At 39.8% G+C, this 21,272-nt stretch overlaps 1 long non-coding RNA gene across 1 annotated transcript in view; it reads right to left on the bottom strand.

Annotated features, from left to right (window-relative positions):
* The window catches only part of LOC309513068, a 101,914-nt gene that overhangs the window by 28,090 nt on the left and 52,552 nt on the right, over positions 1-21,272 (bottom strand). The gene's annotated exons all lie outside the window — the stretch shown is intronic.

Raw genomic sequence — 21,272 nt, 5'->3', positions numbered from 1 at the left:
ATGACTCGAAAGTCATACTCAAACCAAGGCACGGGTACGTCACTAAATCCCTCAATACACCGTTCAGGGCCCAGGTAATTTCCCTGTCTGCCCTGCCGGTCTCTAACGAGGAGAAGGACGCCAGCTTCCTTTGCCCAGTCAGGGCGCTAAGGGCTTATGTGTCCCGCACGTCTGTTTTCAGACAGACGGAGCAGCTCTTTGTTTCACTCTACGGACGTTCTAAGGGACTCGCCGTTTCGAAACAGAGCCTATCCAGATGGATAGTCGATGGTATAGCGCTGGCTTACACTTCTAAGGGCTTGCAGTGCCCATTAGGTGTCAGAGCGCACTCCACGAGAGGCGTGGCCTCGTCGTGGGCTTGGTCTAGTGGGATTGCCTTGCAAGATATCTGTATGGCGGCAGGCTGGGCCTCCCCGTCTACATTTATAAGGTTTTATAACCTAGAGGTTCCCGCTCTGCAAGCTAAGCTGCTTTCAGTCTAAAAATCGGTACTGTCTGCCCCGAGTACGTCCGGCCCAGAATACCGAAATATCGCGAGCAACGCTCGTTTAGATCGCGCAGCTCTATGGGCAATGTGTAAGACCCACTATATTCATCAGTCCAGGTCGGGGTCGCCCTGACTGAGTAAATACCATCACTATAACTGTTCTTATAGGATGCTGCATTACAGGAATGATGCTATTCTAGCCACTCTTCCTGGGCTCTCTGTGAGTCACTTATGATCATGTACTACATGAGCCCGGGCACCTGCCCTTGGGACTTTGGTGCTGGATCATAGCATGCACGGCGTTTTACACTGTTTCCCCTAGCGTAAGATATTACGCAGTACGAGAGTACCTCTCGTAAGAGAACGTACTCGGTTACTAACGTAACCTCGGTTCTCTCTAGAGAGGAAACGAGTACTGCGTATCTTGCCGTGCTTGCGCACGCTCCGGTTCGCTCCGGCGATGAAAAACCGGTAAGCTAGCCTTTCGATGCTATATTTATAGCCCCAGGCCACGCCCGTTTCGGCGGGACGTGACGTATGGGGCGCGAAGCGCCCCCATTGGTGATGACGTCACGATAGGGCCTTATCGATAGGCTGCTGCAGTTGCCGCAGGGCAGCCAATAGGCGCGCGAGCTGTCTCGCCTATGTCTGCATGCTGCCGCAACGCGTTTTACATTATTTCAAAATTAAGGATAATTTTTTGGCTTCAGTATCTCGCGGAAAAGAGATTTCCCCTAGCGTAAGATATTACGCAGTACTCGTTTCCTCTCTAGAGAGAACCGAGGTTACGTTTTCTACTCTCTTTCCCTGTTTGCATCAGTTTAAATGACAAATAAATGCATGAATTTCATTCATAATAGGCCATATCTGTGTATCCACTCTCTAGTTTATTTTAAGATATTGTTATTCACACTGGTTTTTGCATTTAATGTTTGTCCATCTGGAACTTTTATTTGTCATGAGCTCTGTAGCCTACTAGAAAAAATGTATGATTCAACAACACAAACTCTGTTTTTACTCGGCAAATTTGTTTTTCTTTCAAGTAAGCTATAGCCTACAAGTTATCCTGCTTTTTGCCATGGCTTTGCCATACTGGCCAGAATAAACAACATTTTCCCCACACGAGAAGTTTAAAAACCCTGCATTTAGTTTTTGTGAAGACGAGCGCATATCTTACAAAGGTTCTAGTTCTGTTTAGATGGAAATATGGCTGCAATCCACTGTTCTGGGATCAGTCACACAGATGATGACCTTGCAGGGGCTTCAGGCCATATGTACAGTGTGACTCCTCAACCACAAACCAACGAATTGAAAGCTGGTGGTCATACTTCAGGAAAACAAAGGTGTAATAGTCCACACAGTCATGATATTTAGGGGGTTTATTTAATATACCTTTTCTTGCAGAATTTTTATTTAGTTTGAAACTAATATTCAATTAAAACACGTTATAAGAAAATAGCCCATTAATTTTATACCCGGCTTCACAGACAAGGCTAGTCCTAGACCAAATTGCATGTTTGAGCTGTTTTAAATGAGAACGTATCTTAAAATATGTCAGTGCAATTGTTTTGTCACAAGATGCACACCAGTAATGTTTTTTTCTGGGACATGTTTATAAATATATATTCGGAGATCGACTACTTTTGACTGACAAAATTCCAGCCACCGGAAAACTGATAAAGTGAGTCGTACAAAACCTTTCTTTTTAGTAAACTCTGTGTCCACAAACCATGCTGGAGTTCATGTGTAGAGCCTCTGGTGATACTTCAGCACAGTTTGATGTTGTGTCGAGCCTTCTTAGTGTTTTAAAAATAGCGATTTTGATGCCATCATAGAAGTGCCCCATTCACTCCCATTCAAAAGGCATTTTGACCTAAAACGAAAATACAGTCAATCTTAAAAGTGGCGTTTCCATCCTATTTATGCTTTTACACGAAAGTTTGACTCGGGCAGATTAACAAAAAGAGCCTAGGTTCAATTTTGGCGAGAGTTACCCTTTAATGAATGCAAAGAACACTCACAATCTACGCTCTTCCACACAGGTCGGTATATGACTATATTAAATATTTAACTTATTTACATTTTTGTAATGGAATTGTTAAAAGGACAGTTAACAACTTCAAACTCTCCCATCATTCACTCACCCTAATGTTGTTCCAAAGCCATATGGCTTACTTACATATAACAACATTTTTTGATATTATACACAATGTTAGTCTCACTCTCCGTTTACTTTCATTCAGTGTTCTTCTGTAAAATTAAAGTGAAAGGAGATTGTGGATAACATTCTATTCCACCGAAGAAAGTCATTCAACTTTGGACTGACGAGGTTTAGTAGACGGTTTTATTTTAGGGCAAAGATAGAATTTATAATTAAATACAAATTTAATTATAAATTCGTCTCTCGATTGCTCCTGTCTGCCTCGCTGCCTGCTGTGAGTGTTTTTGCTTCGTTGCTGTAAGCTCCGTCTTAGCCTCGTATTTCCTTGTTTTGAACCATAATTTACTACAATTTCTAGTTGTTTATACTACTACTAAATACGGCTTGCCCAACATCACTGGCTTCCGTTGCTACTAGCACAACACGCTAGTAATTCGCTAGCCTGTTAACGCGCCACCCGTGCGCTCAGCTATTTTTATTTATTTATTTTTCTCTCGCGCCTTTGAGTTCATAAAAGCTCAGGTGAGTAAGAATCACTCAACAAACACGGTGAGTAATGTCTTGTCCTGTTATTATCATGCGTCGCGTCTGAATGCGTTGTTGTTTTTGGAGCTCTATCGATTTGATTTATAATTCTTGATTTTTCTCGCTGCCTGCTGTGAGTGTGTTTGCTTCGGAGCTGTAAGCTCCGTCTTAGCCTCGTATTTCCTTGTTTTGAACCATCATTTACTACAATTTCTAGTTGTTTATATTACTACTAAATACAGCTTACCCAACCCTGATGCACAACACGCTAGTAATTCGCTAGCCTGTTAACGCGCCACCCGTGCGCTCAGCTATTTTTATTTATTTATTTTCTCTCGCGCCTTTGAGTTCATAAAAGCTCAGGTGAATAAGAAACACTCAACAAACACGGTGAGTAATGTCTTGTCCTGTCATTATCATGCGTTGCGTCTGAATGCGTTGTTGTTTTTGGAGCTCTATCGATTTGATTTATAATTCTTGATTTTTCTCTTTAAACTCGCTTACAACGAACATTTTCTACTTTTCCTCACTGAGAAGCACTACTGCTCAAACCTCATTGTTACAACGCGGACTGTTGAGCAGACGCGTCTCAAGCCTATTAGTGATCCAACGCTGCATACTCTTAAAGGTTACGTCCGTGGATCACGGCTGAACGCGTCTTCTCCACACTCATTTACAAACAAACTTATAATATAAATTAGTATTAATATTGATAGCATCACTGGTAGCTTCGTTGCTAACTCACTGTCCATCTGTTAAAATGGCGAATATATCAGATGTAAGTAGTCTACCGCTTGGTGCAGGTGAGGACACATTTGAGCTTCACGCACTGCAGTCTGAGCTGGAAGCTGTTGAGAAACAGATCCACAACCTTTTATTGAGACAGGCCGAGCTGAGAGACCGGTGTTTGGCTCTTGAAACATCACGCGCCGATGCACACAAATCAGTGTTTAACGTTACTAACCCGCTGACTCCGACCGCGTCTACTCCGTGCGTTCCTCAGCATCGGTCGCAATCAGCCATGGTCTCGTTCACTCCGGCTCCAACACGCCACCACGAAGCCTGGGTGGTTCCGCAGCGGAAGACGCGAGTCAGGTTTAGACCAAGACTTTCTCCGACCCTCCCGGTTTTCGAGTTATCCACACAAAACCGCTTCTCCCCTCTACGCGAAACAGAACGCGATGCTGTGATCATCGGCGATTCCATCGTTCGGCACGTACACGCTAGGTAAAAGTAAGGTGCAAAGTCACTGCTTCCCTGGTGCTCGTGTTTCTGAAATCGCTGCTCGCGTTCCCGAGATCCTGAACGGTGACGAGCGCGTCGGAACTGTGGTCCTGCACGCGGGAGTGAACGACATCAGGCTGCGCCAGACGGAGATTCTGAAGAAAGACTTCAGGAATCTAATCGATACGGTACGCAGCACATCGCCTGAAACAACGATCATTGTGTCAGGACCGCTTCCCACTTACCGACTAGGGCATGAAAAGTTCAGCAGATTATTTGCGCTAAATGAATGGTTAATGTCATGGTGCAATGAGCAGAAACTGCTCTTTGTAAATAATTGGAATCTGTTTTGGGAGCGTCCTAGGCTTTTCCGTGCTGATGGCTTACACCCAAGCAGATTCGGAGCGGATCTTCTGTCAGATAACATCTCCAAAATGTTAAATACCCTTTGACTAGTAACCAAAAGTCCAAATCATAGTCTCTGCTGCACCAATTCAACTGATATAAATACTAGTGTAGAACATTGCATAGAAACCGTGTCTATTCCTCGTTTAGTGAGATCAAATAATAAATCTAATGCAGGATCTAGGAAAAATCTAATTGTTATTAAAACAGAAAATGTTGCTATTAGTAAACAAAAACTATTTCTAAAGCTAGGTCTTCTAAACATTAGATCACTCACACCTAAGGCAGTTATTGTAAATGAAATAGTCACAGATAATAGCTTCGATGTACTTTGCCTTACTGAAACCTGGCTTAAACCAAATGATTATTTCGGTATTAATGAGTCTACTCCTCCTGGATACTGTTATAAGCATGAGCCCCGTCTGATTGGCCGTGGCGGAGGTGTTGCAACCATTTATAAAGATATTCTAAATGTTACTCAGAAAACGGGTTATAAGTTTATTTCATTTGAAGTACTTGTACTAAATGTTACGCTCTTAGATGTTAGAAAAACATCCCTATTATCTCTAGCCTTGGCTACCGTATATAGACCGCCAGGGCCTTACGCTGATTTCCTAAAAGAGTTTGCAGATTTTCTCTCAGACCTATTAGTCAATGTCGATAAAGCATTAATTGTTGGAGATTTTAACATACACGTAGATAATCCAAATGATGCGTTAGGAGCTGCGTTTACAGATTTATTAAATTCATTTGGGGTCAAGCAAAACGTCACCGGACCAACTCATCGTCTTAATCATACACTCATCGTCTTAATCATACACTCGATTTAATTATATCACATGGAACCGATCCAACCGATATAGATATCATTCCACAAAGTGATGAAGTCACTGATCACTACATGGTAACTTGCATATTACATACTGCTGTAATATGTCATGCGGCGTCGCGTTATCAACCAGGCAGAACAATCCTCCCATCCACCATAGATAATTTCTCAAATTGCTTATCTAATCTGTCTCAGCTGCTGCCTGAACCCAAACAAACAGATGAACTAGAAGAACTAACTAGCACTATGAGCACCATTCTCTCTAGAACATTGGATGTGGTTGCACCTATTAAATTAAAAAAGGTCAGAGAGAAAAATAAAGCACCATGGTATAACAATACTACGCATGTTTTAAAGAGAGAAACCCGTATTTTAGAGCGTAAATGGAAACAAACTAATTTAGAGGTCTTTAGAATCGCATGGAAAGACAGTATGTCGCGTTATAAAAAGGCCCTAAAAGTTGCCAGGGCTGAGCACCTCCGCAAACTAATAGAAAACAACCAAAACAATCCAAGGTTTCTATTTAACACCGTGGCTAAACTAACAAATAAACAGACGTCACCCGAACAAAATATCCCGTTACAGTTCAGTAGTAATGATTTCATGAACTTCTTCACTGAGAAAATAGAAAGCATCAGAACCACAATTATAAACGTTCAATCTTCAATCGCGCCTTATAATTCAGCTTCAATTATCACCCCGAAAGAACAATTACAGTGCTTTACAACTATAGAACAAAAAGAGTTAAATAAACTTATCACTTCATCTAAAACAACAACGTTTATTAGATCCTATACCAACTAAACTACTGAAAGAAGTGTTACCTGTAGTGGAAGAGCCTCTCCTCAATATTATTAACTCGTCTTTACCTTTAGGTCATGTTCCAAGAACATTTAAACTGGCAGTTATAAAACCTCTCATTAAGAAACCACAATTAGATCATAATAATCTAGCAAATTATAGACCCATTTCAAATCTTCCATTTATGTCTAAAATATTAGAAAAAGTGGTGTCCGCTCAACTGGGATCTTTCTTGCAACAAAATGATATCTATGAAAAGTTTCAGTCTGGATTCAGACCGCATCATAGCACTGAAACTGCGCTCGTTAAAATCACAAATGATTTACTTTTAGCTTCTGACCAAGGCTGTATCTCAATACTAGTTTTACTTGATCTTAGTGCTGCGTTCGATACTATAGATCACACAATACTCTTAGATCGACTACAAAATGATACTGGTGTTCAAGGACAAGCACTAAGCTGGTTCAAATCATACCTATCTGACCGCTACCATTTTGTCTATTTAAATGGAGAAAAATCGATCATAACTCCAGTAAACTATGGAGTGCCGCAGGGATCTGTATTAGGCCCTCTGTTATTTTCAATATATATGATGCCACTTGGAAATATTATAAGGAAACATGGAATTATTTTCCATTGTTATGCTGATGACACTCAAATATATATTTCATCACGGCCGGATGAAAACGCTACATTTTCCAAATTGACAGAGTGTGTTAAAGATATAAAAGATTGGATGACGCGTAATTTTCTTTTATTAAATCCAGACAAGACAGAGGTAATACTTATCGGTTCAAAAAACCGCCCACAAAACCTCGCACAATACAACTTTAACATCATAGGATGTCCTGTTACTTTATCCTCTACAGTAAAAGACCTGGGTGTTATACTCGATTGCAACCTGTCTTTTGAAAATCATATTTCATATGTTACAAAAACAGCCTTTTTCCACCTTAGAAACATTGCTAAGCTACGTAATATGCGATCAGTTTCTGATGCAGAAAAGTTAGTTCATGCATTCATGACCTTGAGACTGGATTACTGTAATGCTTTATTAGCTGGTTGTCCTGCATCCTCAATAAACAAGCTACAGTTAGTCCAAAATGCCGCCGCTAGAGTTCTTACGAGATCAAGAAAATATGATCATATAACACCGATTTTATCATTGGTTACCTATAAAGTTCCGTATTAATTACAAGGTATTGCTACTGACTTATAAAGCCCTAAACGGCTTAGCTCCAGTCTATTTAACTGATCTTCTATCGCCCTATAATCCATCACGCTCTTTAAGATCACTAAATTCAAGGCTTTTGGTCATACCTAGGATATCCAGAACCACCAAAGGAGGGAGAGCATTTTCACATTTGGCTCCAAAACTCTGGAATAGTCTTCCTGATACTGTTCGTTGCTCAGACTCGCTCTCCCAGTTTAAAACTAGATTAAAGTCGCATCTCTTCAGCCAGGCATTCATATAATCCTACAGTTCAAACTACAATCCGGCCTCTATCCAATGCCAGAGGAGAACTGGCCCCCGACTGAGCCTGGGTTCTCCCAAGGTTTTTTTTCTCCATTAAGGCACCTGATGGAGTTTTAGGACACCATTAGGTCACTTGATGGAGTTTTTCGGTTCCTTGCCACTGTTGCCTTTGGCTTGCTCAGTTGGGGATATTTTGGGGATATTTAATTTAATTTTATCAATCAATAAATTCCTCTTGAAACAAACTTTGTTGTATTATTTTAATTTAATACTGTGAAGCTGCTTTGATGCAATCTGTATTGTGAAAAGCGCTATACAAAATAAACTTGACTTGACAAATTAACCTTTATTGCTGTACCTTTAGTTATCACACCAAACTTTTTCCTCTTTTACTTAAAGGTTTAATGGGAGAGAATGCGGATTTCGTGTCTCAGAGGAAGACTTGAACCAGTTTTTCATTGAAGCTACTCTTAGTAAATGTGGAGATGAACAGCTTCAGGCAAACTCTGAAGAACTACATGCTCAAAGCAATCTGACTACACCTCACACCTGGAGACTGGTGTGGAGAACTATATAACTTTATAAAACATGGCCCGCATTTAAACTCTGGTTAGTTCAGAATTTTTTTTTTTCCAAATTAAAGAAAATGATAAAGGGATAGTTCACCCAAAAATGAAAACTGTCATCATTTACTCACCCTCATGTTCCAAACCTGTATGACTTTCTTTCTTGTGTTGAACACAGAAGATGATATTTTGAAGAATGTTGGTAACACATTTGCTTCGTTTTAAAAGTCAAGACAGTCATCTTTATTTATATAGCGCCTTATTTATGACCAATCTGTATATACTGTATAAATAACAATATGGGTCAAAGACGATATTGTCACAGTGTCTGGTTTGTTTCCCCGGGTGTCCACTAGAGGTCTCTCTCCCTTACTGTCACCATTCATTCTGGAACTGCATTTCCCACGATCCTTTGTCTGTTCTCATCACTCATCATTGCACGCAGCTGTTTCTCATTAGTTTCTGTGTATAAATAGCCTGTCTGTTTTAGTCCTTGTCATATATTGTCACTACACTTCTGGGGCCTGTACCATGAAGCCGGTTTAGGTGGCTAGCAGTGATGCGCGGGTCAATGTATAAACAACCCGGACCCGACCGACGTTTTCAACTAACCCGCCCGCAACTCGGACCGCAAAAAAAAAAGAAAGAAAATATTGTACCCGACCCGCTTCCTGACCCGCATTTTTTAAAAGTAGGCTAGTAAATGCATAGCAAGAAATACACATGACAAAGCCAGCACTTTGGTCATTATCTTTCATTATTTCGGCAACTTTGCTCTTTCTGTTTGTGTATTTGCGGAGCTTCCACTCCCCAGTAGGGCTGGGCGATAATTCGATCTCGATACGGGATCGCGATAATATTCTGAACGATTTCGATAATATGCTTGGGACGTATTATTCGATATCACATGAAAAACTAAGCGCAACAGTATCTGCCGGCAGGGCACGCCTACTTCTCAGCGAGCACCGTGGCTACAGTAAACAGAAGGAGACAGAGAGAGGGAAAAAAGTTGTAAAAAGGATTAAAAAAAATGAGCGAAACTGAAGTTGAGGACAGCGAAAATAATGCCGAATGTGAAGGCGACATCACTACATAACTCGAGACCGAAGACATTGTTGAAAAAAAGGTAACACGACGTCAATTGTGTGGACGCGTGGTTTGGATATGGCAGACAACTGACAAGCTGAGCCATATAGCATTAATTATCACAGGCGATCCCGATCCGTGATAATTAATGCGATATGGCTCAGCTTGTCAGTTAACTACGTCTCTGTGTTGTAAATGCTGCTCCATCTGAAAGCAGGTGATGGCGATTTACTACTAATCAAGGAACCGGCTTTACTGACGAGATGTGCCTAATGTCATGCGATATATCGCCCAGCCCTTGGTTTACTATGTTTACATATTTGTGCAATTTTGGCTCAGATTTCATTCTACTTATAAAACAGTTCTAGAGATCTACCTTAATCTTACAGGTAGTATTTGTGCCAGGGCCATGTTTACTCTTTTTGTAGGCTACTTGAGATGTTCACTGTCCAGCCAAAGCAATTTGATGTGATAGTTGTCACAGCTGTTAGTTTATATACAATGTTTCAATAAGTAAAAGTTTGTATTATTGTATAAAGGGAGATGACTCATGTTTGCAATTACAAATGATGTGCACAACCTTTTATTTTTGTATTTTTCAATACCTGAAAAATACCTCCAAATACACTGCTCTCTTGACTATAAAGATTCATAAATGTGGGAGTGTAATGTGAATCCTTTGGCTGCATGAAGACCTTAACAAAAATATTTTGTGCTCATTATTGAAAGGCATATTCTTTAATTTTTTATGTTATTAAACTTTATTCTAAAGTTTCAGTGAATATCTTGTTTCTTCAAGCTTCAGGATGTCCCTTACACTGGCAGCATCTGCAAAAACTACATATCGTGATAAGAATCGAGATCGATCAATATGGAAAAACATATCGTGATAAAAAAATATTCCATATCGCCCAGCCCTACTCCCCAGTCTTCACCTTTTCTCTTGCCGCCTCCATCTCTACCTGCAGACTGAGCTCGTGCGTCATCTTCGCGCCAGTTATTCAGCCAATAAAGTGTAGGCCTATGTATTTCATAGAAAATTGCATGTGAGCGGAGTGGAGCGGGAGCAAGCGGGCGGATCTTGGACAGAACGCAGAGCGGCATTTTTAAAAGGATGGAGCGTCGCCCTATTTCCCGCTCCAATTTCGCTCCGCGCACACCAAGATTCTGAAGCATGCTCAGTCAAGCCTGACTCAGTCTACTGTTGATGATTGCAAGATGGATTCTATTTTCAGTCAAAACTCGGCTCAATAATGGAGTTCAAAAAGTAGGCTACTTCAAAAAGGAAAATAAGAAGTCATACAGGTGTAAAACTAACTATTATGTGGTAGAAGAAAACGACATCGTTTCAGTCAGTAGGCCTAAAGATTAATTTTGGAATCTAAAAAGACACATCTCTCGAAAACATGCAGTGTGATATGTGAACACGCTGGGAAGAAAGCAAAAGGTTAGCAAATTGAATACGGTAACTTAAAGTGTAGCCTAAATTAAATACAGCGTAAAATGCAAACAATTGATACAAGCCCATTTAAATTTTAATCCTGCGCGCTGCGCACAAGTTCAGTTATAAGAATGTTGTCCTAATAGTTAATTTAGCCTAGGCCTACTTTTAAAACGTTTATGTATATTTATTTTATATTTTTGTTTATATAAATTTTATTTATATTATTAGGCCCATTTATTCGTTTTATTTTACAGCAGTTTGTGTGTACAATGGATATAAGCCCATTTTAATCGTGCGCGTTGCACAAAAGTTAACTTATCAAAATTCTGGCCTAATAGTAAATTTACTTTTAAAATTTTTATGTAGGCTATATTTTTGTTTATATAATTGTTATTCATATTATTAGGCCCATGTATTCGTTTAATTTTACAGGACTTTGTGTAGGCTATATTCCTTCTTGCATAGGCCTAATTTGTCATTTGAAATAAAACATTTCTATTTGAAAAATGTTGTTGTTGCTCATTAGTTCTTTAGGAGGTAAGGCTGTGGTCTAAGCTACAGTGATATAGGCTACATGTAGATTTTTTTTCCCCTTTTTGGAGCGAGCGGGGGGCGATTTGAGTGGAGCGCGGATCAAACTGCGTTGAGCGCTGATCGAGCGATAATGAGCAGAGCGGCCTGATGTTTGAGCGGGGGAGCGGAGGGGTGGACAGTTCCGTGAGCGATGAGCGAAGATTCTCACCGCTCCACTCCGCTTATGCTCTCTATACTACTATATAAATTACAAAGGTTTAATTGGCATCTTTATTTCAAACGACCCGACCGACCGCGACCCGAATATCATTAAAAATATTTTTGGATGACTCGTAACCGCGGGTAACCGCGGGTGACCGCAGGCACCCGCTCATTTCGGATCAACCCGCGCATCACTGGTGGCTAGCCAGCTATGTTTCAGTTAAGTTTCCGCCAACCCTGGGTTTTAGGTACTATGAAAGTAGCTTGGCTTGAATCGGTGTTCGTTGCCATGGTATCTTACGCTGCACGGCTAACCTGCTCCGGGGCAGGTTATGTTCTGGATTCAAGATCTCAGACTGAAGTTTGACCAATCAGCTGAGAGCAAAGAAACATAGGTGACGTAACTTATTCCCAGTGTCTGTTGCAATGACTTCACCTTTTCTTCCAAATCCTGTGACATCTCAGCGCAAATTGTTTGACGAGCACTTCGTAGAGAAAGAGTTTTTAGCCAGACAAAATCCCCTTTCCTTTCCTGATAGTTATTTGTATGAAAGATACAGATTTTCCGCGGAAGGAATGTCTTATCTTTACGAACTTCTTGAGCCGCACATAAAGAATTTAACACATCGAATTCATGCACTTACTGTACCGCAAATATTGCGTTACGTTTTTTTTGTTGCAAGTGGTACATTCCTGCACGGTGGGTGACGCACAGAAGCTAGGGGAAAACACGGTTTGTCGAACCATTCGTAAGGTGGTCCTCGCTCTGCAGGAGTACATGAATAGTTTCATTAATAGTGTTCCCCGGACATTTATCGTGTCCATAAAAGAGGGCTTTTATAAAATTGCCGGTAAGATATTGATAGGGTGGCATCACATGAACACATTTTATTTTATTTTTTCAAAAAGCAAATTGCACAAAATGTACTATACAATATAATACATGTTAAGAATTATTTAAAATCTTTATTATTATTCTGTTAATCTTATGATAGGATTCCCTAGCTTTCTTAGTAGTACAAATACGTTCTATATTTATGTAAAATTATGTATGTAGCCTATGTGTAATATAGCCTATAGCCTATTTTTATAATATATAAAAAATGTGCATGTATCATTTTTTATATATTATAAAAATAGGCTATAGGCTATATTACACATATAGGCTACACATACATACATAATTTTACATAAATATAGAACGTATTTGTTTAACTTACACATTAACAATCAGCAATCTTTCTCCAACAGTCTTCTCTTGCTTTGGCAGCAGAGACCGTATTGTTTCGAGCTTGAAATACATATTTAAATTCATCGTAATTCTGAATGATTATCTCTTGCTCCTCCGCGGGAAAATATATCGCTCACGCTCTACCCGCGATTGGTTGTTCAGTGTCGACGTCACTCTTTTATGTGCACGCGCGCGTGGAGTAATCATAGCTTGAGGATCAAAGCCTGAGTTGACAGAGAAAGTTGATGAGCTGCATCATGGTACCAATAAAGCCTGATTGCATCGGTTTGGTTTTGTCAACTCAAAACTAATCCTGTAACCCCGAGTTTGTTCAGCTACCTTCATGGTACAGGCCCCTGGTCTGCGTACGACCTGTTTCTTGTTTTGTTTATAGTGTATTTTGGATTGCTATCATGGATTTTGAACCTTGCCTGGATGACTACGAGATGGATTACACTTCAATAAACAACTATTTTCATACTGCATTTGGATCTACCTACTTTCCTGTGTGTCCCCGTGACAGATATGTCACCATTTTGTGTCTGAATCTGAAGACTAAAATTTCATTATTTAATATTATGTATCTGTATTATTATTATTATTTATTAATATTCATAATCAGTTGTATTATCTTATGAAGTGTAAAATGCACGAGTTAGACTATAGATTGCATGGACACAAGTGTTTAAGGAACATATTTTAGACACAAGGAAGGGTAGCTGGGAGGATTATGTATTCTGCTTAAAGGTACGAGTAACATGCAATGTTCACTTAGCAGAGAGTTCCAGTGATGATGATGATACTTCAGATGTGTACACTTGGTTTGCTCTTTGCAAGAAAATGAATGTTTCGACTGATGCAAATGTAGCATTTGTATACCACTAATATACACTGAGAAATAGTTTCTTAATGTGGAAAGGGGATTGTATCACGTGTAAGCATTAGCATATACGTTCTATCTTTAAACAATGTTTTTTCCACCTTACAAGGAAGTCGAAAGTCGTTCAGTTGTGTATTTAAGCCATAGACTAAAGAAATATGGACGTAGTGTCCGTGACGTCACCCGTAGGTTTCTGAAGAGCATTTTTGAAGCCTAAAGTGGGCGGATTCGGCCGTCGCCATCTTGGCCTCGCGTCACTCCTTGATAACAGAAAATGGGCAAAGAGGCGGGGCATGAGTAGCCTGGCTACCAGAGTTAGCTCAGGGAGGTAATGCTATATGCTACTGACAGTACCAAGTCTGCGACTGCACAGAGCCTCGCGCTAAAGTGACAGTTGATGATGTAAAGCCAATTAAAAGTTCCTGTTTTTGCCCTTTGAAATATTATAATAGTTAAAAGACATGGCTACAAGTGAGACTGTGTATCGTGATTCTGTACTATTCTGCTAGTTGAAAATGTATTATGCAGTAACTTAATATGAGAGAGTGTGTGTGACGGTGATTTATGTGCATAACAATTACATGTCAGTACACTTTTTTATAGTCTATGGTCCGTCAGCGCGGCATCGCTCGTCAAGTTCGTAGAGAGTTTATTCAGTCCATTTTAAATTCTGATTTGGCCGCCTCTCAAATGAGTTAAACCATTAATATATTACCTATGAAGTTCAAGTACGTTAAATGCGCTAGAAATCTGCTCTCATTCAAGGATGTGCATTTATTACATGGACGGAGAAAGCAACGACACCTGCAGGATTTCATCTGACGGTACATAAGCATATTATAATCTATCTGTTCCGTGTGAGCAGAACAAACGAGCCTTTATATCTATAGACATTTTTAAATCTGAAAACTCAAAAAAAAATCTACGAAATTGTCAGACATCCATTAGTGCATGTTCACAGAGGAAAACAACTGAAATGCAGCGCTGGTTGTTCTCTCGAACGATACTCGACGACAACGACGGAATCCTAAGCCGTGGGCGAAGTAATGGGTGTATTAAATTGTATGAAATAATCCCTAGAAAAGCACAAACACTGCAGAGATGGCAAGTTCAGCAGCTAAAATTTGCTGAGGTGAAGTGACGCAGGCACGCAGCTAACAGCAGACAAACGGCTAGCATTGACATCAGTGGGAATCCACCTGTCACTCAAAAGTGGACACACCCTTAATTATGCAGAACTTTAAATATTAATCAACTAAACGGATTAGTTATAAAAAAATTCACCCCCCTCACAGTTGTCATGAAGGGCAAAATTAGCTGTATAGACCAAAGCCACATAGAGATCCAGGCTGTAAACATGTTTTTTTTCTGCTGTAAAGTTGGTAATTTTAACATGGGGGAGATACAGATTTGACTCACTTCTGCAGCCAGCCTCAAGCGGCCAGTCAATGAATTGCAGTTTAACTCACTTCCGTGTTGGTTTCAAGAGAGAGACGGGGAGGTTGCCGCTTGATTTAAGCTCAATCTTACTGTACTACGGCAGAGAAACACGGAAACGCATAGACCTGGCATGAATATAACATTTTCTCAGAGTTGCTCTCCTGACATATAGACCTTGAGGCTGGGTAATAAGCTGAAGATGGCACATATTCTGTGGAGACATCAGAAGATGAAGGTAAATCTTGCTGCTCAAGTTTTCAGCAGCAGCGTTGCAGATGCCCTTGAATTCTGCAACAAGGAACTTCGCTTGCCTCAGTTTCATGGTTCAGAGGAAACCGTCGAATTTCTGAGAACAATCGACTTAGCTTTTGATGTTCTCAACAGCAGGAACCCTCTGGCAAAGGGTTACAAAGCTCCTTCCAAAGTTGTAATAAACTTCACATGCTGAGTCTATTGGAGAGAGCTGAAAATGTCCTTCTGCAGCTCAGAGATAGCTCTGGGAGACATCTTCATGCAGGTCCTAGGAAAACGGGTCCCATTGGATTTGTTGCCAGCTCCAGAAGCATTTCCAACATTTTTAAAGAGCTGGTTGAAGCACAGGATGCACCTTGTAAGTATCTCCTCACTTACAAACTCAGTCAGGATCATCTTGAGCCGTTCTTTTCTGCAGTTAGGGCACTCGGAGGCTACAACAACAACAACCCTACTGCCCGACAGTTCAAAGCTGCGTACAAACGCCTCCTAGTGAGACATCAAATGAAAAATGGAACCGGGAACCGTCTCATTAGAGATGGAATATCCGAGTTCAAGGACGCCGCTATCCATTACATTGCTGAATATGTGGTGAAAAAGATGAAGGAGAAATTCTTGTGCATGCCCTGTTCTGTTGCACTGAGTTCTGATTCCAGTATGCATGCTTTCATTGCCCTGAAGAACAGGGGAGGCTTACAGAATCCACCAACAAGCATTGTGGAGGTGTGTAAAGCCTCTGAAAGGTGCTGTCAAAGACTACTGAATACTAGTGGAGGAAAGCTTCAAGGAAAAGGAGTGACAGCTGCCATTATAATTCAGGTTCTGAGTGATTGTGCTGACAAGAATATTTTTTCAGAGTTGCACGACCACATGTTTGAGACCAGTGTTGAGGATAGTGTTGTTTTTGGCGGCCTGTTTTAATTTTAGTTTTAGTCTAGTCTTTGTGTCAAGCTGTCGTTTTAGTTTTTATTAGTTTTAGTCACGTTCATACTCTTTTTAGTCTAGTCAAGTTTTAGTCGCAAAAACTGATGACATTTAAGTCTAGTTTTAGTCAATGAAAATTGTATTTTAGTCTCTTTTAGTAATGCAATTCTATTTAACCCAGTCAATATAGAATTTCAAACAAGGTTATCTTATTATATTTAGTATATTTAGGGCTGTGACGGTGGCAGTTTTTTTATTTATTTTTTACCACCGCGGTAATGGACCAACTACCGGCGGTGGTTGGGGGGTTATTTAAAAAATTAAAAATAAAAACTCGTTTTATATTTCCACACAAAGACGCGTGATATAGCCTATACTCTGCGCTCTGAGAGGGATGTGGGACACGAGCAGGAAAGAGACCATCGATCTCTTCATGATATCTTCGTGTTTTCTACTTGATGTGAATTGGTCTGAAGAGCGAATTTTATCCTCCACAAGGGCGAGATATTTAGGCTATGTTTGAGATTGCGCTGCCAGAGAAAGTGAAACTAAAAATCACCCGCGCGTGTGAAACGCGCTTTACAACTAAACTTGACGCGCCCTGTCTAATATAACAAGCACAAACTGTGTTAAAAAGAATTTGACATGCAAGTACAAATGTAGGCTATCTGTCCTACAGCGTTTTTCTACTTTACCACAGTAAATAATACGAATATAATAGGCCTAATTAAAAGCGAGCCAATGAAGAAACGTTTATAATCCCTTTAGAAAATGGGTGAGACGTGAGTGAAGATTTGGGAAAAGAAACAAGAGATTCCATGCAGGGATGAGTCACGATTTTTGGATATTCGATTCGTTTATTTAATTATAGAACATCGAATAGGTTGTGCGATTATTCTCTAAAATAAAATCTCCATGTTCTGGTGCTGATGCGGTGACGCGTTCATGTAACCAGAGACGCTGCCAATAACATTCAGTTGTCACAAAGAACCGGCAAAAGTAATGATTATGAATGTGTCAAATATATCAATGAGACATTTTAATAGAGTAACTAATGGAGTAATATTGTTAAATTCGCTGATAATCGGGTGACCAGGTCGCAAACCAGAATTTAAACCCGACAAAGCTATGGGTTTCACGCACAACTCTCTCATTCGTCGTGACGTTATAACATTTCGTCTCGTCTCGTTTTGGTCAACGAAAATGAAGAGACATTTTAGCATAGTTTTTATTTTGTAAACCACATTTAGTCTCGTTTTTATTCGTCAACGATATTGCATTATACATGTATTTTAGTCATCGTCACATGACCAGCATTTACGTCTCGTCTCGTTTTCGTCAGGTGATAACGGTTCGTTGACGACAATATTTCGTCATAATTTTCGTTGACGAAAGCAACACTAGTTGAGGACAATCATGTTCACACCTTGGTTAAGATGGCAGCCTCCATGTACTGCAAGATACACCTTCATCATTTGGCAAGGCGAGAAACTGAAAAAGTATAAGGGGCTCTTGTGAGAAGGAGGATGAACAAATTAATACTTTTCCATCCCCAATAGTATGGTGTTTTTAGTGCACATCTTCCTGTTCAAATAACGTTTACAGCACTTTCTGTGTGTATCGCTCACACTCAGAGCCGGCTCTCCCTAGAAGCGAACTAAGCGGCTGCTTAGGGCCCCGCCGCCACTAGCGGGCCCCCTAACTACAGATGGTACTCGCCGGTGCCGCGGTTTAACAGTCAACCGACCGTGTAAAATCGTTGTCTTGGAAATTTGACCGCAAAAATGAAACGAGTCTATCCATCGGGTGCAGAAAAAAGGAAAAAGAAAAAAAAGGAATCCCATTATAGTAGAGCTGCTACTCTAACGAAATCCAAATTTTAAGCAGTTTTTACTGTAGAATTATTTTGAATGAATTTTTGAACTTGACATTACACAATGCACAAAGAGCCGCCTATTGCATTTTCTGCACAATTCGCGGTGCTATTTCACGGCAGTCTCGGAGGGTGCGTTAAAGTGGACATTATCCCATCATAGTAGAGGCACAACTCCAACGAAATCCACATTTTAAGCAGTTTTTACTGTAGAATTCTTTTTGTATGAACTTCATGTAACGTGTAACAATGTTCAAATTTTTTTTTTTTTTTTTTACTGTAAGTCGTTCCCGCCGCAGTGAATCAGCAGGACATCCGGGGCTGCTCTTCCTCTAAGGGACCGGTAGAAGAAAGGAAGGAGTCCGTGCCATCGAAGTCCACCCCAGCCAAACCAGTGAACCTTGGCCCCTATGGTCTCTCTTGTCCTCTCTTCCCCACGACGAATGTAACTGCTGCCCATGATCCAAATCACTGGACCTGTTAATAGCATACAGCAATCACAATCAAAACATTGTTTTGTCAGTACACATATTTTAACACACACAAGTAACTTGTGTCGGCCATTGATTTCTTTCTATCCAAACAAAACAGAAAAAAATTATATGCAGATTAGGGGTGACCCCGAATAGTCGAAGATTCGATGCTTCGATAGGAGGAGCCTGATTCTACTACCGATCTCACGCTCGAATCTTCGCTGAGGTGTTATGAAACGAGGATCATGCCACTTTGGCTGTATGAGGGGCGCTCAATGTCTGATTTCACTAAGAACTACCGGTTTTCTGTCAATACGTTAATATTCAGCCTATTATGATAATGCTGTATATAAAAATGTGCAAAGAAAGAAGCTTTCTAAATATTTTTTAACGTGCGTGAATAAATCCAAACACCCCGTGACAGATTTAAGTTTCACTTTCAATCCGTGACCGACAGAGGAGCGTCTTGGCGGCAAGGATTTAAATCTTTAACAATGTCTGGGATAAGAAAATCTAAAGTGTGGATCATGTACACCATCAGAAAGGATATTCTCCAAGGCTGGATTTAGCATCAGGAAAACCAGTCTTTCACTCTGTCTGTGTCCGTTGGAGTCTTTTGTGCGCGCGGATAAAATACATTCTAAAACACTTAACGTGAAAAACGTTTAACGACTTAATCTCCTAAAATAGTTAAATAAAAAATATAGGAGGAACGCATTGCGTTCATATTCTGGGTTCATCTGCACATAAAGTGTGTAGGCTACGGTGTACATTAAGCCACGTTAAAGTGCCTTTTAAGCGTTTGAAAAGCTTTTTTCACGTTAAGCATTTTAGAATGTCCCGTGGAAAACCAACTTGTTAACGTTGGCCGGCAGAAGTGCGATCATTGTTTTCCTTAATTTAACTATTTTAGGAGATTGAGTCGTTAAACGTTTTTCACGTTAAGTGTTTTAGAATGTATTTTATCCGCGCGCACAAAAGACTCCAACAGACACAGAGAGAGTGAAAGACTGGATTTGTTCTCTCGATCAGGTATCGGGTACAAGTGATTTCAAAACTTTTCAGCCGGTTCTAATTTGATTTTTGGATGCTGTGAACATTTTGAGCTAAAAAGACTGCGACTCCAGTTTAGCATTTATTGTTGTTTCTGCAGTTAAAAAGACAAAGTTGAAAATTCTGGCTACTATCGTTATTTTAATAATTTCTTTATTTTAATTGTATTTATTGATCTGTCAGGGTTATCTAATCTAACTATTTGTGGCTTGTGTTTTGAATATTATGTTCCCCTGCACTTTAGGCATTTTGCACACATTTGCTCCTCATCCTGTGACTTGATTCTGATTTATTTCGTTTTGTATTTTTATTTATTAGAAAGGTATATTCTGTTCATATTTAATTAATTGTTTATTTTTTCGGTGCATCGATGTTGTGCTGTACTTAGAGCCTGCTCGCACAGGTAATTTAGCCGATTTAGTTTGATTTGCATGTGAAATGCAAATCCTGTCTGCAGTGTGGCCTTTCTGGAGTTATTAATGTTATTTCTTAGTTTTATTGATCCAAAATGTTTTTATACATTTTCTTCTATATCTTTGTGTGATTTTCTGTACATCGCGGCTTTGAAATGTTAAAGCCCCGCCCCCACACACATGATTCGACTATTAGTCGACTATAGGCAAGACTTGACGATTCTGATTCGACTATGAAAATCCATAGTCGGGGACACCCCTAATGCAGATATACAATAAAACACAAATTAATTGCTCTTATCTGTTCATTGAAATAATAATATGACAGTATAGGTATTACACAAGGGTAATTTATTATTTTATTCTCTCTTACGGTCATTGTGTTGCTTTCAATATTTGACTTTAATCTCAATTACACTATAGCTACATGGCTTACCTTTGTTGTTAGGCATGGTGTAGTGCCACTTCAGTCCAGCTATTAGTATTTGAACCTATGAGGAAAGAAAAATGAAAAGGGCAACCATTAGTTATAGATGTTATGGGTGACATTTGTTATCGTCCATCTATTATCTATGTTATTTAACAGGCCAAAGCAGACGCTTTTGTCCAAAGCGATTTACTGAATAACTTTATTATATGACTGATTCGTCCATTTCTCTTGTGATGTAGATAACAGTTAACGCCATTTTGTGGTTATATTCGGCGACCATTAACGTTATACAACATCATGTGCATCAATTAACCAGAGGTGGGTAGAGTATCCAAAAACTGTACTCAAGTAAAAGTACAAGTACTTATAGAAATATTTACTCAAAAGTAAAAGTAATAATATCTATCTATCTATCTATCTATCTATATCTATATATATATGAAGACTTCAGATGCAAAAGCCTCTGAGTGCCATCTGAAACTTTCTTCTAAAACAAGCATTTTTATCGAGCTTGTATATTTAAGTTCAGTAATTTCACTTTAATGACAATTAATAGGTACTTT

This window comes from Leuciscus leuciscus (genome assembly GCF_965113295.1).
Source record: "Leuciscus leuciscus genome assembly, chromosome: 13".
NCBI lineage: Eukaryota > Metazoa > Chordata > Actinopteri > Cypriniformes > Leuciscidae > Leuciscus > Leuciscus leuciscus.
This window is presented reverse-complemented; position numbering and strand designations above follow the sequence as displayed.